The sequence below is a fragment of the Pezoporus flaviventris genome, unplaced genomic scaffold (genome assembly GCF_033815535.1).
Source record: "Pezoporus flaviventris isolate CSIRO_AGI_PZ_B2104156 unplaced genomic scaffold, CSIRO_AGI_Pfla_v1 ptg000005l, whole genome shotgun sequence".
Classification (NCBI taxonomy): domain Eukaryota; kingdom Metazoa; phylum Chordata; class Aves; order Psittaciformes; family Psittacidae; genus Pezoporus; species Pezoporus flaviventris.
Window position 1 is genome coordinate 18,254,651 of NW_026892553.1, and position 19,554 is coordinate 18,274,204.

At 46.5% G+C, this 19,554-nt stretch overlaps 1 long non-coding RNA gene across 1 annotated transcript; it reads right to left on the reverse strand.

Annotated features, from left to right (window-relative positions):
• LOC133265532 (uncharacterized) lies at positions 1-18,908 on the reverse strand. Its single transcript, XR_009742006.1, has 4 exons — positions 18,670-18,908; positions 18,154-18,295; positions 12,406-13,768; positions 1-75 (listed from the first exon to the last, which is right to left on the reverse strand). It is a non-coding gene; the product is annotated as an uncharacterized LOC133265532 (long non-coding RNA).
• Between the last annotated feature and the right edge of the window lie 646 nt (positions 18,909-19,554).

Genomic DNA, 19,554 nt, shown 5'->3' on the forward strand with positions numbered 1-19,554 from the left:
CTCAGCCAGGTCTCTGGTGAGGAGGATGCAGAGGATGTTCCTGCTGACACAGGGTGATAAGGCAGGCTGAGATAGCTGAAAGAAAGGAAACTTAATGTGGCACCTGGCCCCAAAAATCCATGGCACAGCATTTCCAGAGCTAAACGGCTACCCTTTTCAAAGCACTTAAATGACAGGTATTTGTAGAACTCATCAAAAGTCAAGAGGACTTCATAATGAAGTCCTTGCTGCTTTGTTGTGGTTTTTTTTCCAAAAGGTTAGGGTTCAGGTTAGTTTCATTGTTTCTTTAAGGTTACTTGCTCACCTGCTCATTTCTTTCTAGATATTATAGGATTCTGTTATTTACTGCTCAAGCAATCCCAAGACCTGCTCTACTGACATTTCATGGTATTTAGTATTGACCAAACACTACATGATAAATCTTTATAATACTCCAGAGAGACCATCAAGGGAGCAGTTGCAAATATATACATTGCAGCATGTTGTGTTCTGGGTTAAATGAAATATAAAATCACATCACCAGCCTGGGTACTAATGGCTCTATCAGTATTCCATCATGCCCTTGCTGCAGGTGTGGTGGTTGCCATTAAGACATCAACATTTGTTTATCGCTGCAGATGGTAACTGATGGATCACTCTTCCCCTTGGTATGTGGGGAAGAGAATGGGAACTGCGGTAACATCGGGATCTTGCCCTGGTGAATCTACTGATCCATTGCTCAGACTTCATGGGGAATGGTCAGCACCTGGACAGACAGTGGCACAGACAGTGCTGTGCAGTGGTTCAGCGTGGTCGTACACTGCCATTCAATACACACCTTGGAGCAGAAAGCATTTTCCAGGCTTTCTGCTCCAGGAGAATGTTCAAGCTCTCGGATACTTCTGGATTGGTTTTGAGTTTTGGGTAATTTATGGCCAAGTTGATTTCACCATCATTAGCTTTTGTACTTTCAGACAAGGTTTAATTTTCTTTGGAAGATGCAGACGTGTGTACAGCTTGATAATACCCTGTTTATTTTACTGACTAATTCATCACTTAAAGTGCAGGACTATAGGTTGAGAGACCAAGACTATGCACAGTCCCATACCCCTAAATCAGGCCAATAAAAGTTAAATTCACAATGTTTGCAAGCACTTTATGCAGATGGAAAATGTCACCTTGTCTGAAATACTTTATGGCGCGATGCTGAAGCAAAAAGAAATCCCACAGTGAGAGATTAAAAAGCTTCACTAATGCTTAGCTGGGAGGCACACGGCTCTGCACCGCCTCCTCCCCATGCAGTGGGGAGGCTTTCCCGGGAAGCAGCATCTGGCTTATGCTCTGGCTCTGTATGGAACAGCTCCAATGAGCTCCAGTGCCCTGACACTGACCTGGGCATCCTTCAACCCAATTTGAATGGGATGGATGCAGGAGATGTGGTCAGATACAGTGGTGAGGCGCTTGTTGGCTGCTGGGCGAGCTGCTAGGGCTGTTGCATCAATTCAAGCTCTTGTTCCACACTAAACCCTTTAGTTTATTGCAGGGTTTGTCGGACAAGGGTTCGGAGAATGCTTTGAAGCGGATGGTTATGCTGGGTAAATCTTACCACTGGGTTATTAAGGGGCTTCAAGCCACCCCTTTGCTGTCTCATGCTACCCAAGACAGAGCCAGGACAGTGCTACAACCATGGTGGGAGACTAACATTTAAAAAGCAGCTTAAAAATTACAAGAAGAACATGCTTGGAGCAACCTGCTCTAGTGGAAGGTGTCCCTGCTCGTGGCAGGGGGTTGGAACTGGATGAGCTTTAAGGTCCTTCACAACCAAAACCATTCTGTGATCCTATTATTTTGTATTATAGAATAATTATTACAAAAATTAATAATAAATCCTGAAAAAGAAGAGCCAAGGGGCTTTTAAAATTAATGAAAAAAGAAACCCTAATTTGAGGGGATGGCCAATATTGCAAGGATGCAGGAGACAGTTACCTCTGTCTCACTGGGATCATGGTAAGGAAAACAGCAGGAAAATAAGGAGCTGGGGTAGTCCCACAAGGGACAGGGAACACTGTCACTGGGGAAAGAAACCTCTGGTGGTCCCTGCCACAGTGCCTGGGAGAGAACCTGGGGACTGTGATGGCAAGAGCAATGCCAGCCCTGCGGAGGGGCGGAATTAAAGCCCAGCAATCTTTGCTAATATTCAAACTCTGTCCATGATTACAGTATCTCTGTTTTACAGCACCCAGCCATTAGTGACAAGCACTGTGCAAGTCAATTAATGATAATGTCTCTTTCCTTGAGATAAAATAGTTCGTTCTCACCAGCGGGATGGGATGCACGAAGAGGGGAGCTGCGCCGCTGCCCTTGATGGTGCATTATGAATAGCGGCTCGGAGCCGCTTTCTTCCGGTGCAGTTGCTGGCTTTGTTGCAGATGCAAAGCAGCACTGTTTGAAGCTGTGCCTCTATAGCTGTGCTGTGCTGTCCTCCTTTGTAATGAAAACTTCTCCTTTTTCATCATTTTTAATTTCAAAGCCATCAGGGGTTAGCTTCCTCAAGGCTACATCTCAGGGTATGAAGAACGGAGTGTCTTAACTATGCTCTTCCTCTCCAACCCAATGGCCAAGGCTAGTTGGCTTTCACCTTCTATAACAATACTTTATAGCTCTTGGCTGGTGTTTACCTAGTGCCTTGTCTTACTTTAAAACCTATTTCTAGATGTGAAGCCATTTGTTCCTGAGCTGAAGCACTCGCTGCGAGTTTGGGGGAGGTTTGTTTACTGCAGTAACCAGCTTGCTCCATATGTATTCCCATCACTCTCCCTTGCTATAACCTACAAATCTCTCCAACTTATTCAGCTCAATATTGGAGATGGTTTTTGAAGTCTTCTTTAAAGTATAGTGAGTGCCCTTTAAAATTTTCCCTGCTTTGAAAGATTCTACCTGTTCTAATGCAATTCCCTATTTTAAAGATAGGGAATAAATATCTTGGGGATGGTTGGCTCACATACAGCTCCTATCTCTTGAAACATTAATGGTCCATGCTGTTTGATTCGTTTTGAAAGTACTCTGTTCCTGCTTTGTTTATTTAATTCCTTTTCTCTGCACTGGGACTTGCCAAATGGAGCCACGTCTCCCCCAAACCCCCACTGCCACCCTTTCATTCACAGGTAAATGCAGCTCATTTGGTTTTAGCACTGCCAAGTTTTGTTGCAGAAATCAGACATAAGGTCCCTTGAATTTCAAAAATGGGTTTTAAAACCCTTTGTTGGAGAAAGAAATTCTGCATAATTCCTGGGCTTGCTCTCTATATTTTGTGCCTTTGAAGGTTCACACTTTCCGAACCTTCATGTACAATCGTGTAAGAGATTGAAACTCGGTTTTACTGTTAATAATTGCTGCATCCCCTGCAATCACACAGTTCCAAGAGGGAGCCACTGCAGGAAATGAGCCAAGTCAAATACTGCAGCTTAACAAACTCCTGAGACTTGGCAACAACAAATTCTGCCCCTGAAAATTGCCTGTCGGTTCGCCTGTAGCAGCTACAGACTCTGGGACAGCAATAGGGGAAGAGAGCACCACGACTGTGCTCAGGGCTGCGCAGGAAAATAAATCACTGCATGCCTGCATTAACTGACCAAGCCTTTGCTAACACAACCTAAATGCTAAAGGCTGGCTTGGACACAACCTGAAGGGTGTATTGTACCTTAAAGGGTTTGCCAAACCTCAGCACTGCTTTTGCTTCAGCTCCAGGGCCAAGCTTGGGCTGTTTGAGCCCCATCAGTGACAGCCCTCTGGTTTGCCTGTGACTCCACTGAACTGCACAGCCCTGGGTTTATTAGTTGGAGCGGTCTTCCCTATATTAGAATCATTTGAGCTTGTCCTGTCCTGTGGCTGGTATCCATGGCTGTTTGGCAGGGTGTGACTGATATCTCCTCTAATTCATGTTGAATGTCAGGAAGAGAAGAGCTGGGGGAAGAGGGAGCTGCCTTTGGCCATTGTGGAGTCCTGCGCTTTGGGATAGGGACCCCGCTGCTGCCATGGGCTGGGGAGAGCAGGGCTGGGACCAAACCAGTACCCAAGCATCTCTGAAGGGAGCACTGGAGCAAAACTGCTGCTGGTCACACATTGCCTCTGCAGTTCTGCTGCTGGGTTTGGTTTTTGCAGCCTCTTGTGCAGAAGGTGAGTGGGGGCTGAGCGGGAGATGAAGATGATTCAGTCTGTCAGAAATATGGACTGTTGTTTTCTCTGCTGCTGGCCTGCGTTGACGACACCACACAGATGGTCAGGAGATGAAGTGCAGGATGTCAGTGCCTGGTCATCTCTGCCCCATGTCTGGGTGACATTTACAGAGGCTTGCCCAGTGAAATCCTCCTGTATGTATGGTATGTATGGCCATCAACCAAAAGCACATGGGCAGAGACTTGGAGTTTGGAACAGAAGCAGGTACAGGCAAGGGCTTAAGTAACCAGACACATTATCTGGTCAGAAAGGGCTAGCAGATGGGTCACCTATACCCCCAAAACATCAATCAGTGCACAGAAATCCCCTTTTCTGCCTTTTATCTTTTCTATCTACGAGACATGAGATAGCAGCACAGGCTTGCTGCTTTTCTCCCCCTTTCCTCACACACAGGATATATAAAATATATATATAATTTATAGCTAATGTATACATAAAACAGTGTTCTGTCTCAATACATGCAGACACAGACGAAGCATGTTGCAGAGCCTGTGGGAAAATACTGTCTGCAATGGAGCTTGCTAATTATAGCAGCTCTAATGGCAGCTTCCCCCCACCCTTCCCAACAGCAGCAGAGATCAAAACCTTTTTTTGTTTAAAATATTTACTGTAGGGCTTCAAAAATTTAATCAACGTAACGTGACGTTTCCTTGCAGCAGCCGGGTAATAAATATGCAATTAATAGGGAATTGAAATACACCCATTAGCTGTTTGCAGAGCCTCCGCTTCCCCGCTGTAAAATTGCTTTGAGAGCATTTAATGCTCTGCCTACAGCCTGCGCAGGGAGTGAAACCACCCCCTGCCTCTTGGTGGGGAGAGGACCAAGCGCTGCAGAAGTTTGCAGTGGGAATCAGCCTTGTTCCTGCTTCAGCACTGTGACAAGCCCAGGCGATGCAATGGGGCGGCAGCTCCACCCACAATTCGTATCTCTCCTGACTGAGAATTGGGCTTTTGAGACTGTTGATATTGCTTCAGTATGTGCAGCTCTGCACAGCTTAACAGGTCCGGGCATGCCGGTTTCATGGGGTCATAGAATCACGGAATGGTTTGGGTTGCAAGGGACCTCAAAGCTCCTCCAGCTCCAACCCCTGCCACGGGCAGGGACACCTTCCACTGGAGCAGCTTGCTCCAAGCCCCTGTGTCCAACCTGCCCTTGAACACTGCCAGGGATGGGGCAGCCCCAGCTTCTCTGATATAATAGAGAAACAGCTTCTCTATATAATAATATAGAAAATATAGATTAATTATTTTGATGTGTTATTGTGATTTATTGTTATAATAATTCCTTAGACTCTGTTGGCTGCCAGAGTTGCTTTAGGGATGGACTGGGGGGCCTCTTGCTTTCCCATAGTTTGGGGCAGATAAAAATCAGGGCACCCCAAGACTGCTGTAAATGGACCTTGTTCCTTGTTACCCTTTGTGTGAGCACAGCTAAGGCTGTGCAGCCCAATAAGCCTCCAGCCTGCCTTGGTGCCTGTGACCACAGTAGGGCTGGACTGGTGTCCTTGTGTCAGCCAGCAGTTACTCACACCTCCTGTGCTTTCAGGGATGCCTTCCTACCCTCCCTGAAGGCCAAAATGTTCTCACATAGCATGAAGGATCTGTAATATAATGTAAGAACAGGTCCAGGACACTCCATTACCAGGCAGATACTTAACTAATGTTCTACTTGTAGTAGGAGGTCACAGGAGATTTATCTGAAGAGATGCACATAGAAGGAATTAGCAGACAAGCCATTTCACAACCTCTAATACCCTCACCTTCTTAGCTGCTCAGCTGAAATGCCTTAAGGGATACGTTTTACAGGAGCTCCAAAGTGAACTGGAAACTGCTTAGATCACACAACTTATGCATTTTAAATAGCAGTGTAAAATCCTGTGCTTTACAAAAGCACACTGTTGTACTGAGCAATAGAGACAGGCTCCGAGTGGCGATGCTGGAGAAGTTGGAAGTACAATAGGAGGAAAAAACCTGCACATGCAGCAAAACAAATCTGTGACTTCCTAAAGTTTATGATTAAAATTTAAAGATTGTTCAAGTTCTGTTCCCCATCGCTGCTGCTCCCTGGACAAGAAGAGACAGAGAGAGACTGACCTTGAATAATTAAGCGGTCTGTGGCACCAGATCAATTGCTCGTATTGGCAGAGCGCCACAATCAGGCATTTTGAAATGCAAGTGTCAAAGAGCATGTAACTATGGGGCTTTTGGTGCAACACAGCCAATATAAAGGAGGAGAGGTGAAGAGTGAGAGAAATAGATTAGATTGTGGAGTTTTGAGCGCTGGGGAGTGATGGGAAAGTTTCCATTTCCTATCTCTAACAGGGCCAAACCTGCGGCTGACACAAACCCAAAATGCTTTTTGTTTTGCTCCTGTAACCTTGTAGAAGTGACCTGGAACAAGCTAAATGTCTTCTGAGCGACTTTAATCCATCACCGGTTCAGGAACAGACCCTGAGCAAGTACCAGTCAACAGTTTAATTGAAAACAAACTTTGTAAATCCAGGGAAGCATCTCTGTTCAACAGCAATTACTGAACGAGCCCAAAAGTGCCTGAATCCAGGCAAACAGACCCAGACGTGGTGGGCATTTTTGCTGTGTTTCTACACTCTCTAGCATTAAGGTGACCCACTGGAATGGAATGTGGTGAGTTTTATAGCAGCCAAGAAAGGCTTTATATTAATGTCAGCCAAGTAAGACCTTGTATTAATTTCAGGAGCCATGGGAACTCCTATTTAAATCTCTTCCCAATCCCTCCAGTACAAGCGTGTACGTGGAAGAACAGCATCAGGCGATGCGATAATCACTGTGCTCCCAGTGCAACTGTCCTAGAAGATGCCCTTGACACTGGCATTATTCCTAAGGCTCTCTGCCAGCCACTGCTATCCAAAACTCAAGACCCTGTAGGTGGTCTTCCATAGAAAAGCACAGCATGCAAAGAGGATTTTTCACGCACAAAGGCCTGAGGACCCATGTACCCCTGCCCAATGGCTCTTTCTAGCCACAAGGAAGGTGGTAAGATGTTGGCACAGCCATCAAAAGGCATCAGGGACTTTCCTGTTCCCTCTTGTAGGGTGGCCTGTGCAGTTGTGCCAAAGGAAGAAACCACATGATAGTGAAGGAAGGGAGAAGACATGGCCATTTCACTGGCAGTTCCATAACTTCGATAGCAAGTTTTCTGGTGCCTGGTGTTTTCCAGAAAGCTCCAGGCCCTGGAGTCCTGTGATAAGACAACATTTGCTTTCCCTAGATCTAGTTTTAGAGCTCATAGTGAGTTACAATGTCCAGTTTTCTCAAGTGTATCTTCTGGCTGCAAATTCCAGGAGAAAATTAAAATGAACCCAAATATATTTAAAACCAAAGACCATTGATCATTATCTAAAAGGGTTTTTAATCAATACACGGGATGACCACTCTGCACTGACCTGAAGACCTGGCTGCAAGTAAAGCTCAGGGCAAGGAAGAAAGCATGCTTCTGGGCAGCTGCTGGCCAAATGGGCTGGGAAGGAAGGAGGAGGACAGCATCTTCCTCATGTTCTCCTCCCAACCCTTGATTGTTCTTTCCAGGTACAAGGAGGACCCTGCACTCACTCCAGTGTGAACACAAAGGAAGGCAGGAGTGAGAAGAGACAGAAGAGTTCCTCGAGACTTACAGGGCCAGCTGCTACACCATCCCTGTGCTACTCCAGCTCCTACTAATGCTGGTACATTACAAGCCTTACAGTGCCTTTGTTCTCCTCTTTCCATTTCATGGGCTTTTGGTTCACACAGCTTCTATGATGGAGTGAAGGGGAATCAGCAGCCCCAGCTCCCCTCCTCGTTGGAAATGCTTTGAAACTTTCAAAGAACCCAACTCTTTCCCCACATCCCTGTGTTAATATGCACCGACTCTGCTCTTGATGCACTCCATTGTAAATGATGTATGAAATGAAATCTCCTCGCTCGCCTAATGCAGAGAAGAAAGGCTCTTGTAGGCAATGCTACCACATCCCCATCCAAAGAAAAAGGCAGCGAAACCTCAGCCTCCCTATGAACAGGGCTTTTTTAAAGTTGTTGCTCTTCAGTGTTGGTGTTTCTCCCTTTTATTTCTTGCCTGAGAGCAGGGATTTGAATTCAGATTTCACAGAGAAACCCAAGCCACTTACATGTATTTCTGAGCCTTTTGCAGCAACTGTGTGACTGTTCCCATCCCCTCGTCAGAGGGAATAGCAGCGGTAAACTCATTAGACCAGCAAAGCGGCAGTGAAAAGAGTGGCTTAAAACTTGCAGGAGGGAAGAGGCTGGGTGCTTGGGGGAATGGCAGCGGGTGTGAAGCTTGATCTGGATTTGAGACCTCCTTCCAGTTCTATATGGAGCTGTTTCAAAACCAGAACGTGTCAGCAGTCTCCAAAGGGAAAAGGGATCAACATGGATGGGGAGCTATCGCGGCAGCAAAGCCTGAAAGTCAGCAGTATAAAGCAGCAAATACACCATGGGCTGTTTCTAAGGGGCTGGCCCAGATGATGTATTAGTTGAGGGCAAAGGGAAAGTCACTGGAAGGGAGAGTGAAGAAGGTGAACGAGACCTTGCAGGAGGCACAGAGAGGGTATCTCTGCTGGTAAATAGTCATGTTCTGCTTGTGAAGCCCAAGATGGAGCAGCCTCAGCAGCTCCTGCATCAGTGGGACCCGTGTGTCCTGTGTGTGCACTCCCAGCTCACCCCTGTTTCCTGTGGAGCACCCCATAGCTGCCCTGCTTTGACCAGGCTGAGGACAGGCAGGGTTAGAGCTTCTCTTCAGTGTGTCAGCCCAGACCGGTGCAGTCAGAAAGCTGGTCCCTGCTCTCCCCACATCCCCAACAGATACCTCATCCTCTCCAGTTTGACACTGATGCTATAGAGACCATCAGGCAAAGCTTTGCAAGAATAACAGATTAATGAGCTGTGCTGTGTGAAACCAGAAATAAAGATCCACCTCTTAGGCCAGCTGACGGTCCATATACTGATGGACTTGTTTGATTTCCTCTGGCAAAAGTAACATACCCCGGCACTGACTGCCTTTGTCAGTGACAGAAACCCCATCTTTTGGGCTGACACACATTTGGCCTGTGTTCCCAATGCTGCTCTTGCATGATGGGCCCTGAGCTCTCTTTCCCTTGGCCATGCAGTGCCTCCTGCACACTGCCACCACAGCACTGCTGCCACAGGCAGTAAACTCAGCTTAGACCTTATAAAGCTTTAGTAAACTTCTAGGGATGACGCTTTTACAGCTGACAGATGAGCCACCTTGATGGATTAGTAGACACCATTAGCCGCCTTTGCTAGACTTCATGTTACTAATGAGTTTTAGGGGCTTTGCTTTCATTTTTCTTCCCCTTCTGTTTGTTCTGAGCAGCAACTTTCAGAATGACAGAACAAAATGCTTCAGGGCAGCAGCTGGAGCTTGAAATTCATAATAAAAAGAAGTAGTTGAGCTGATGTTTGGTTGCACAGTCACGCTAGCAGGATGTGTGTGTTTCATATGACCACAGTACTCACAACATGCTTCGCATCCCCATTTCCAAGGAGCTGCTGCTGAACTGGCACATCAGCGCTGCCATAGGTGAGCAGAAAAGGGTCCCAGGGCTGGAAACAGCCAAGAGTTCAACAGCAGGTTTCCCTGGGCACTGGAACTGGTGACAAATAGGAGCTACTCCATAGCAATGAGGTCCCTTTTGCCTGGCTTCGTGCTGACCCTGCGCTGCCATTCACATCACCCTGCACATCACTGTGCTGCTCACTGCAGGGACATTGCATCCACCAGCCCCCCAGAAACCCAGCTTTATCAGCATGGCACAGACAATCTGCTGCACCTGTAATAAATCCTTTTTAGGTATAGGAAGGTAAAAAATCTATGTCAAAGTCTTTAAAATATAAATCTCAAAAGCCCTAAACCCTGTGGATAAGGAAGCAGTTCTGGCATGGGTTCAGCTGCAGCTGACCTCCTTCCTCTCCCTTATTCATGAAGTTAACAGCAAAAATATCCATGTTTATCTGCGAATGGCACCATTATTTCATAAAGCCGCTTTATTTCCCTTTCTGTCTGTGTCAGAAAAATTCCCTAACATAAACTGAACATTTACTGCAGGCAGATTTTCTTCTCATTGTTCAAGGATAAGATGTGAATGGGAGCTGCAGGAGGGCAGCTATTCTCTAGCTTTATAAAGTGAAAACGATATTCTGAAGACGATCAAAACCAGTAGCAAGTATTCAGCCACTTCCATGATGTGTCACATTATTTTGGCTGCAGAGAGGTGACAGCAACACAGCACATCAGCCCTTGTGAGCAAAACGCGATGCAACAGTTTTTAATCAAACTGTGCTCAGGGAACAGAAACCAGAGGAAAGCAAAGCAAGTAATAAGAGTGATTCTCAGGCAGGTTTACTTGAGCTGTGATTAATAATAATAACAATAATAATGCCTCGTATTCCCAGACTTTGTCTTCTCCTCTATTACTTTTGAAGCAGTGCCATCTTATAAAAAACAACCCTATTATTATTCCCTTCCTATGACTTAGACAGGGACAAATCCAACAACTGAATAGCAAGGGTGCGCCTAGCTGGATGGCTGCATCATGTAACGCTAGGGAAAACTGAACCCCTCTGGAGGTGCTCTGCAGCCTGCTTCTGGTTACCCTTTCGTGAATACATCAAAACAAACACATACAGGAGTTAAACCTCCAGGAAAACACACACGGCGTTTCCTGGCTTGTAAATTCCTCCTTTTGGGGCATGGACGTATTCATGACGTAGCCATCCTTCCTCCTGTTTGGTACCACAGGTGGTAGCTCAAGCAGGATAACACTGCTGGAATGAACATTTCAGAAGGCTCATCCTGGAAGCTGTTAACTGCATAGTAGCTGCTCTGTTGGAAGGGAGTTTGCTGCTTGAGGGATACTGATTGACAGGGCAGGTTAGTGCAAGGTGGTCAGGGGATGCTGGTTGTGCTGCTCTCCAAGATAGGGCACAGCACTGAGGAGCCCATCCCTATGCTGATGGTGTGCTCTGTCCCCATGACCCAAGAATCATAGAGGCAGAGCTTTCCTGCTCACGGTTGTTTCTTGCCACTGGGAACCTGCTATTTTCAGCCCAGAAGCGCAAAGCCAAGCAGAGCAGGTTAACCCAGCTCTGCACTAACCCAGCAGAATGCTGGAGTGACGCTGAATAAATCACAAGCGAGGTATGGATCAGCACCCAGACAGGCAGGAGGCAAGTCACTGCAGTTGCAGAGACAGACCCAAAGAGCTGGCTTTATAAACAGAGCTTCAGGGGCTGTTCATGTCACACAAGCCTGAAAGGATGCTGCCGTGGAGAGCAACCATTTTAAGCTCATAAAATTCATGCAAACAAAGCTGACGAGGACCATAGGAGTTCAAGCAGAGCACTTGAACACTCCCTGCCCACAAGTCACCACTGTCATCTGGGGGGGGACACACACATTTCTGCGGAAGGAGCAGGTTGATGCAGAGCATCCCTTGCTCAGGGTGGGTACCGCACGATGCCATCCCTGCACACACCAGGCATCCCCCACGCAGGTGGCACTGCCACCAACCTCATGTCGGGCACATCAGGTCGGATTGAGCCCATGGGGTACAGTCCAATTATAGAGAAAACCTCAGAGAGGGTTTAGAGCTGGAGAGGGGCACACAACAACTTCACGTGCAGTTGCTCGACCAAGCCCATCAGCTTTGCAAACCCCATTCATGCTAATAATAATCATTAATCAGTTATTTAAAGTCATTCACGTGAAAAGCTATGAGCTTTTTTCTTTTTTTGGAGCTAGTATAAATCAACCTTATAGGCAAAAGAATAAATACAGGGAGACAGCTGTACAGATCACACTGTCACACCAATCACTGCTTAAAAGCACACACTGTAAATAGCAGACAAAATTCACCCCCAGTGGAATGCCATTGACTGCACAGGCTGGAGCTGCTGCAGGGATAAATTGGCCTATCAAAAATACATAAAAATTCAGAAATGGAATTGAGTGACGTGCGGGAGTGATTTATCACAGCTCTGCCACTTAACGTGACGTTATCACTAGCGAACCCACTAAATATTATGGGCTCTGTTAGGATTCCTAAGGGGCCAAACAACAAAGGAGGCGGCAGCGGTTGGATGAGGCAGGAGGGGATGCACACGCCAATCCAACGGCCAGGGCCAACAGCTACTCACCTGGTCCTGAGCTGAGCCTAGACACAGATGTGTGCTATGGGGTGTCAGCCCTCAACAGCACTGGCTGCACATGGTCACGCATGTTCCCGGCACACAGGAGCACACGGCATCACCACCAGACCCAGCAGTGTCTTGTCTCACAAGTGGGAGATTAGAGTCCATCGAAACACAGTGCTTCGGGAGCCCACTGTGTTCATCTGATTTCTGTTGTAGCATCCCAGCTCCGTAACACCAGGGCTGTAGCGTTGCTCTGGCTGGTTTTCCATCTTCAGCATCTTCAGCTTGAGAAATGAACCTTGCAGAGAGTGGGAGGGAGAGGAGATATCTCTTTTTGTGACTCTCATGGTGTTACCATCATCTCAGACCTTAAGAAAATCATCAGGCTGCTCCATCAGCAGTGGGAGCCGAGCATGCGGTGGTGTCTGAACAGCTGAGTATGGTGTTTAGATACAGTAGGAGTCGTTAAGCTCGGTGCATGGGCTCATCAGGGAGTGCTGTACAGACATTGTGTATCACAGTATGTATTTAATGACAATAATCATGTTTTCATGGAGATGGGCTGAGGAATTCTGCCTTAGTGTGGAAGAGTCCAAACTCAGCAGTTCTGCTCAGGGACCTGGACTCAGGCAGATGTACAGCTCAGGATGGCTTCAGCGATGGTCCAGCCTTGCCAGTGCATCCTGGCCAAGGCAGAGCACAGCAGAGGGCTGGGGATGCAGAGCCAGGCTGCTGGAATAAAAGAACAAGCCACTCTTTTCTCTTGGAAGGAAAAAAAATCCACCACAACTTGCTAAATTGCCTTACCGGGATTTGATTATTGCGGATACCGGGCAAGGCAGTGCCAGTCACAGATCATTTGTGGGAAGCAATTTTAATAGGGTTATCAATATAAATAAATAGAGGGTTTTTTTCCCCAGTGTGCTTCCACGCCTGTGTTGAAAGGCTCTTTTCATTACTCTCACAATAGCTGCTGATCATGTTCTCCCATTCTCTCACACAGCGTCCGTGGCCGTAGCACATGGAGGCACTGACTTCTGGCTGCACACACCGTGTTCTGGTCCAGCAGCTTTGCAATTTCCATCTTCTTATTCTTCTTTTAAGTTGTTAAAGACAGGAGCACAAACAGAAATGCTGCCCCTTCAGAGACGCTGATGGGGAGATGTACCACAGTGTGGGGATGGGTACCCCGTGTCCTCCCCAGGGGACAGTCAGGGACCCCAGGCACGGCTGCTGGCATATAAATGGGCCACATCCAGCCCAGGCAGCCACTGAGCCTTTCCTTGATGTGGTCACAGGCTTTCACCTCCAGGAGATGGGGCAGGAGGAGCTGTTTCTTGTAATCGAAGTGCCACGATGCATTAGTCTGGAGATGCAAAAGAACAACAACTGCATCTTAAACCATGATAGTTAATTTATTATTGCAGAACTGAAAGGCAAAGTGTGAGATGGGTTTTTTTTTCCCCACCCTGGATAGATTGTTATAAAACAGATACATTAATTTGATTTTCCCCCCACCCACAGCTATAAAACCAGAAAGTTCTCAGTAGGCTCGAGGAGAGAACTGTGGGTGTCATGATGACTTATGCCCTTGAAAAACTTCACCAAGTATTTCTAGCAGGAGCTGCTAACAAACCAAATCTTATTACTCCTTAACAGTGCAATAAGCAACAGTTTGGGATTTTATCCCTTTCTTACTCAAAAATCCCAAAGCATTTTCCATGCATCTAGCAGGCCTTGTAGGCAAGAGCTTTTAACCCCATGCGGCTGAAGGATGCACCGAGGTAACAGAACTTGGTGCAACTTAAATACGTGAACAGGCAGCAAGCAAGAAAACAAGTTTTCCTCCCAGCAGTCGCCTAACCCACAAGAGGCTTTTTGCTTTGAAACAGAGCCACGCAGAGCGTTATTTGTTTTTACATCTCTCCTCTTCCCTCCTGACCACACCTTATTCCTGATGGATAGAAACAAAAACACCACAGAAATGGCCAATTTCTTGGGAGAAGCACAGAGAATGTGAATTGCTTCTCAGCTGTTTCTGTTTCAAATCCCTGAGGACAGTGCCTGTACATGGCTTGCACGCCCATGCCTGCTGCCTGGGTCTGATGTCCCACCATCATAGTAGGTCCTGTGCTTCCCCTTGGGTCCTGATGTGGTTTGGGTGCTCTCTGTATAGCCTAACTGCTGGCTTGGATGTGGAGGGGAGTTGTGCCTGCTCCCGAAGAGCTGGGGGCTGTGTTTCCACAGTGAAGGTGCTCATAAGGAGCTGCTCAGCCTCTGGCCATCCTACCTGCACTGCCTTCCCTCGGCACTCAAATAACTGCAGCCCAGACCACATCAGGGCAGTCACCTCCTCTTAATATGAGCTTCTGGACAGCACTGCAACAGAACTAAAAGAATTAAAAGAAACAGAACTAAAAGAATTAAAAGAAACAGAACTAAAAGAACTGAAAGAAACCACAAAACTAAAAGAGGGTAGCTTGAGGCTGGATATAATGAAGAAATTTCTTATGCTGAGGGTGGTGAGACACTGGCACGTTGCCCCAGAGAGGTGGTACATGCCCCATGCCTGGAAACATTCCAGGTCAGTTTGGATGGGGCTCTCAGGAACCTGGTCTCATTGAAGATGTCCCTGCTTACGGCAGGGTGATGAGACTAGGTGAGCTGTAAGGGCCCCTTCCAACCCAAACCATTTTATGATAAAATCTGGATGTGTTATTTCTTTCATGATGAGATTCTGTCTTTCCAGAACCCAGGTATATCCATCCAGCTCCTGCATGGCAGACAACCACAACCCGTTAGCATCCAGAGATGCTCTGAAATGTTATTGAATCGTTTCCATGCCCAGTGGATTATGCTACTAATCAAATCTGACATATGACTAGCCGGAGTACCTGGGCCTTATTCACAGCTGGAAAAGTCACCTGGCTCGGATTCAAAAACAGCTTAATCAAGAGGTGGCCCTTAGATTAAAGACAAGGTATTTTTCCAGGTTTTGATTATTGGGTGTAGGTAACAGGAAACTGAAAGATGCTGATAATCTGTGCAGCTACATGAAGAAAATAAAAGTTATCACGCATCACTGGAGGGTTTGGGATAAGAGTTGGCCCTTGGACTACATTTCAAAATCAGATGCTGAATCTTGAAGAATTCAGCCAGATATAAAAGGTGATAACATGGAAACTGAATCAGAGGCTCTTTTGTGGAGCTCTGTAATCTTGACCCTGCCTCTGTTGTGCCCATCAGGCTGTATCTTACAGCATCACTTGGCTGCTAAAAACTGGCTGTAAATTGGACACAGTGTGAGAAGCAAATACAGCAACTTTGTCCATAATGGAAGTTTTCCCAGCATTAAGACGCAAATAGCTTCAGAAAAGGACAATTTGGGTTCTGTAGCCATTGTCATTTTATAGGACTGCGGCAAAACAACTGCAGAACCCAAAGCGACACGTTTCCCGCTTCTCTCAATGTGGTTAGAGTTCAGCAGAAAATGGGATACTAAATTAAAGAGAGCTATCACAGGCTGATCTTCCGTGCTCAGATATATAGTTATACACAAGTATACCACCATGCATAACCACAGCTACATCCCCACAGCCCCTATGTGCACAGCGAGCCACTTTCCTGCAGAAGAAGAATATTTGGGATGCTCTGCTGTGACATTTATTGACGAAAGTCCCAGGGGAATTGCACCTATTCTTTTTTGGTATTACCCGTGTAATGCAAGATATAAAATTCTCAGTAGATGTTCTAAGTTTGTATTTAATAGACCTGGAGGCTCTGAGTGCCTTTTCACAGATTGCGTTCCAGCTGTCTGCCGATATTTGAATGTGCAGGTCTTGGTCCCATGCTGTGCAAACAGGCAGCATCCCACACATTTTGTGTACCAGGAGTAATTTATGAGTCTATCTATAAAGGAAATAACAGTGCGTTAAGAAGGGGTTATGTAAAGCTCTGAGATTGAGAAGTAGCTCAGTTAACTCAGTACAACTTCCCAACATCACCGTTATGTTTCAGCTGATTTACAAATACAGGAGGCCTTCAGCTAGTGATTCATATACCTTCTGAAGCAGGCAGGGAGGAGGGGGGGAAGTATAATAACTGTCTCTGCATAAATCTCATGTCACTAAAAGGCTCCTACCTTGAAACCTCATATTCATTAACCATCTTTTGCAAATACAAGTGTCTGAATTGAACTGCAAGTCCCAAGACACTGTGGGATATTCTGGTACCAACCAAATAGAGGGGAAAATAAAATGAGAGGCACTGCCATTTATTTTCAATCTCATGCCACAGGGATTTCTTCCAAATTGCCATTTAATGCAGATTCTACAGGCAATGCATTGGAATCTGCAGAATAAAAACCCACATGGAGCACCCAGCACCCCTGTCAGGAGCAATGGCAGAGCAGTGCGGCTGCACTGGGGGCATCCTGCCTGCCCCCCATGTTGAAGGGAATGCTCCAACACCACACACAGTGATCCAGGCTCTGCTGGATCAAAATAAACCCATTGATTTGCAGCAATCATTTTGCTTTCCCCAAGAGGAAACCAGCCTCTAGATATCAGTGACTCTTGTTTTGAAGACCTGTCTGCAAACCATTTCAGTCCTGCTTTGCAAAGGCAGCTAGCAGGTAATGGGGTCTGAACAACAAAACCTTCCCTAATTACAGAGCAGGTTGCATTTAGCAGCCTCACATCACTCCTCAATTGCAAACAAGCCACAAAATGCAGAAGTCACAAGCCACTCAGCCTAACAAGTGCAGCATTATTTATTTAATGTCCCTTAGACCATGAATATTTAAAGTAGAAAATGACCTCTAAACAGAACAAAGTTATCAAAATCCATATGTGCCACCTCTTCACCCAGAGGGCAAGCTGAGTTTGCTGCTCGGCTCTGGTCAAAGGGGACCAGAGCGGAGGCTTCATCCTTCATCTCAGTAGCTGGTAACCCAGCCATCCTCGTCGTGGCACTGACCTACAAAACATCTTTCTACAGATCTGCCTATAAACCATTGGTGTTGGGCACCAGTTTGTATCTACTTACAGGTGATAAAGAAAGTGGGAGGAAGCAGTGTCTGGCACTGGCCGGATGCCCCACGCTTGATGCTGTTGCTCAGGTATGTCCCCAGCATGCTGCAGAAGAGGTGGCAGCATCTGAAATTCCACTGGAGCAGCTTGCTCCAAGCCCCTGTGTCCAACCTGCCCTTGAACACTGCCAGGGATGGGGCAGCCACAGCTTCTCTGGGCACCCTGTGCCAGCGCCTCAATACCCTCACGGGGAAGAGCTTCTGCCTAAGAGCTCGTCTCTTATCTACCCTGCTTTCTCCCTGCTTTACCCCAATCTAGTGTCAGCATCAAACATTTCTACTCTCATTAAATATTCTATTCATTTCTGGTTTTTTTTTCCTTAAATCTCTTCTCTCCCAGTTTTCTTGAGGCTGCCACTAACATCTTATGCACCCCTTTTTGGAGGCATTTCTATACAAAAGAATCTGAGGGACAAAGATCCAAGAAAACAATTCTTCCCCAAACCCACCAATGGGAATGGCATTTTTATTGCATTTCTCAGCCAACAGCATTGCTGCTCTTCAGGGATTTCCTAGTGGCTTTGGGGGTATCTCCGAGACCTGTTGTGGGGAGAGCCCTGGAGCACTGTCACCACCACCTGCATGGGGTTGTGCCATGTCAGACAAATGGATCCACATGGATCAGGCTCATCTGGAAATTAGGGATAAAAATGTTTTGCTACCTTGCATGCCCATTACAGGAGATCTTCATTAGCACTGGGAAGCAATCAGGACCTCCATGTGATGAGTGCCATATAAAGCTGTCCGTGCGATGCATCCATCACTCAGCCAGGCAGCCTGAGCTGAGTCCTCCCCTCTTGCCTCCTGTCACACAAGCAAGACAGCCTGAATATAAAAGCCAAGGAACTGTCTGACATTTTCTCTGGTGTTTTAGCCACTGGGACTCAAGCTTTGCCAACTGTTTGCACCTAATGTTGCAACCAGCACATTTCAGCTTCAGCTTGTGAGATTTCTGGCATTTCGCTTGAAAAGATGCTGCGTTCCTAAAAAAAGCTCTTTTTGCAATGGAAGCTTCTCACAAAAAAGTGATTCACACCCGTTTTTCACCAAAGTGTGCTGAAAGCAGGGGAAAAAAGAGCCAAGGAGGAAGCAGCAAGCAAGCAGTGCTGGAAAGCTCCGCAGGGAGATGAGACCCTGGCTGGTGCGCAGCGGTATGATAGTGTGATTTGCTTTGGTACCTGCTTTGTAGAGCTGGGGCCTTCTCGAGTTTCTCCATCTGGCCAAGAAGAGGAAGAGCTGAAATAATCATCACCAAAGCTGCAAGGCTTGCAACTAAATCTTCCCCTCTGTGAGGTGAATCCATCGCTGTTTGGTGCAGGGATGCTTGCGCCACCCAACAGAGTGGCTGGAGCAGGACCAGGTTGGGCTCTGAGATGGCTCCATTCTGGGCTCACCGGTTTCCAACATCTCCTCCAGGAAAAAAAGCACTTTCCAAATGTGTTTTCACCTCAATGACTGGAATCCCAGCTCTGCAAAGCTGCTGGCTTCAGCAAGCAGCCCCTGCCCTGCTCCTCACACTGACAGCTCAGGGTAGAAAGCAGCTTCCTGGGTGCAGTCTGCCACCAGGCCAGCCTGAAAGATGGAAATCAAAGAGGATGAGAAGTAGATTCATTATAGACTAATTAATCCAGCAACAGACTCCTGGACAAAGGTTGATGACATTCACTTCAGGATAATTTTGCAATAAATATGAGGATTTACAGAAGTAAAAAAGCAGTTGGGAAGAGATTATTTTTTGAAGCATAAATGTAGCTCATTTCTAGACCCCCTCCTCCACATATCAATTAATGAAGCAAATCATCTGTCTGAATCAAAGATGTGGGAGAAAACCACAGTTATCTATTTGAACTACAAAAAAATTAAAGGATTTAAAATGAAACATGTAATTAGCCTGTAGGACTCTCTGCTGCAGGTTATTGAGGCAAAGAGAAAACCTTCCCAACTTTCAGAAAAGGACTCGACAGCTACAAGAATAGCTTTTGCTGCTCTACAAAAGAGGGGGAAGCGCTCATCTTCTACAGACAGGCAGGTCCAGCCAGAGCCATAGGGTTTGTAGTTCGGCC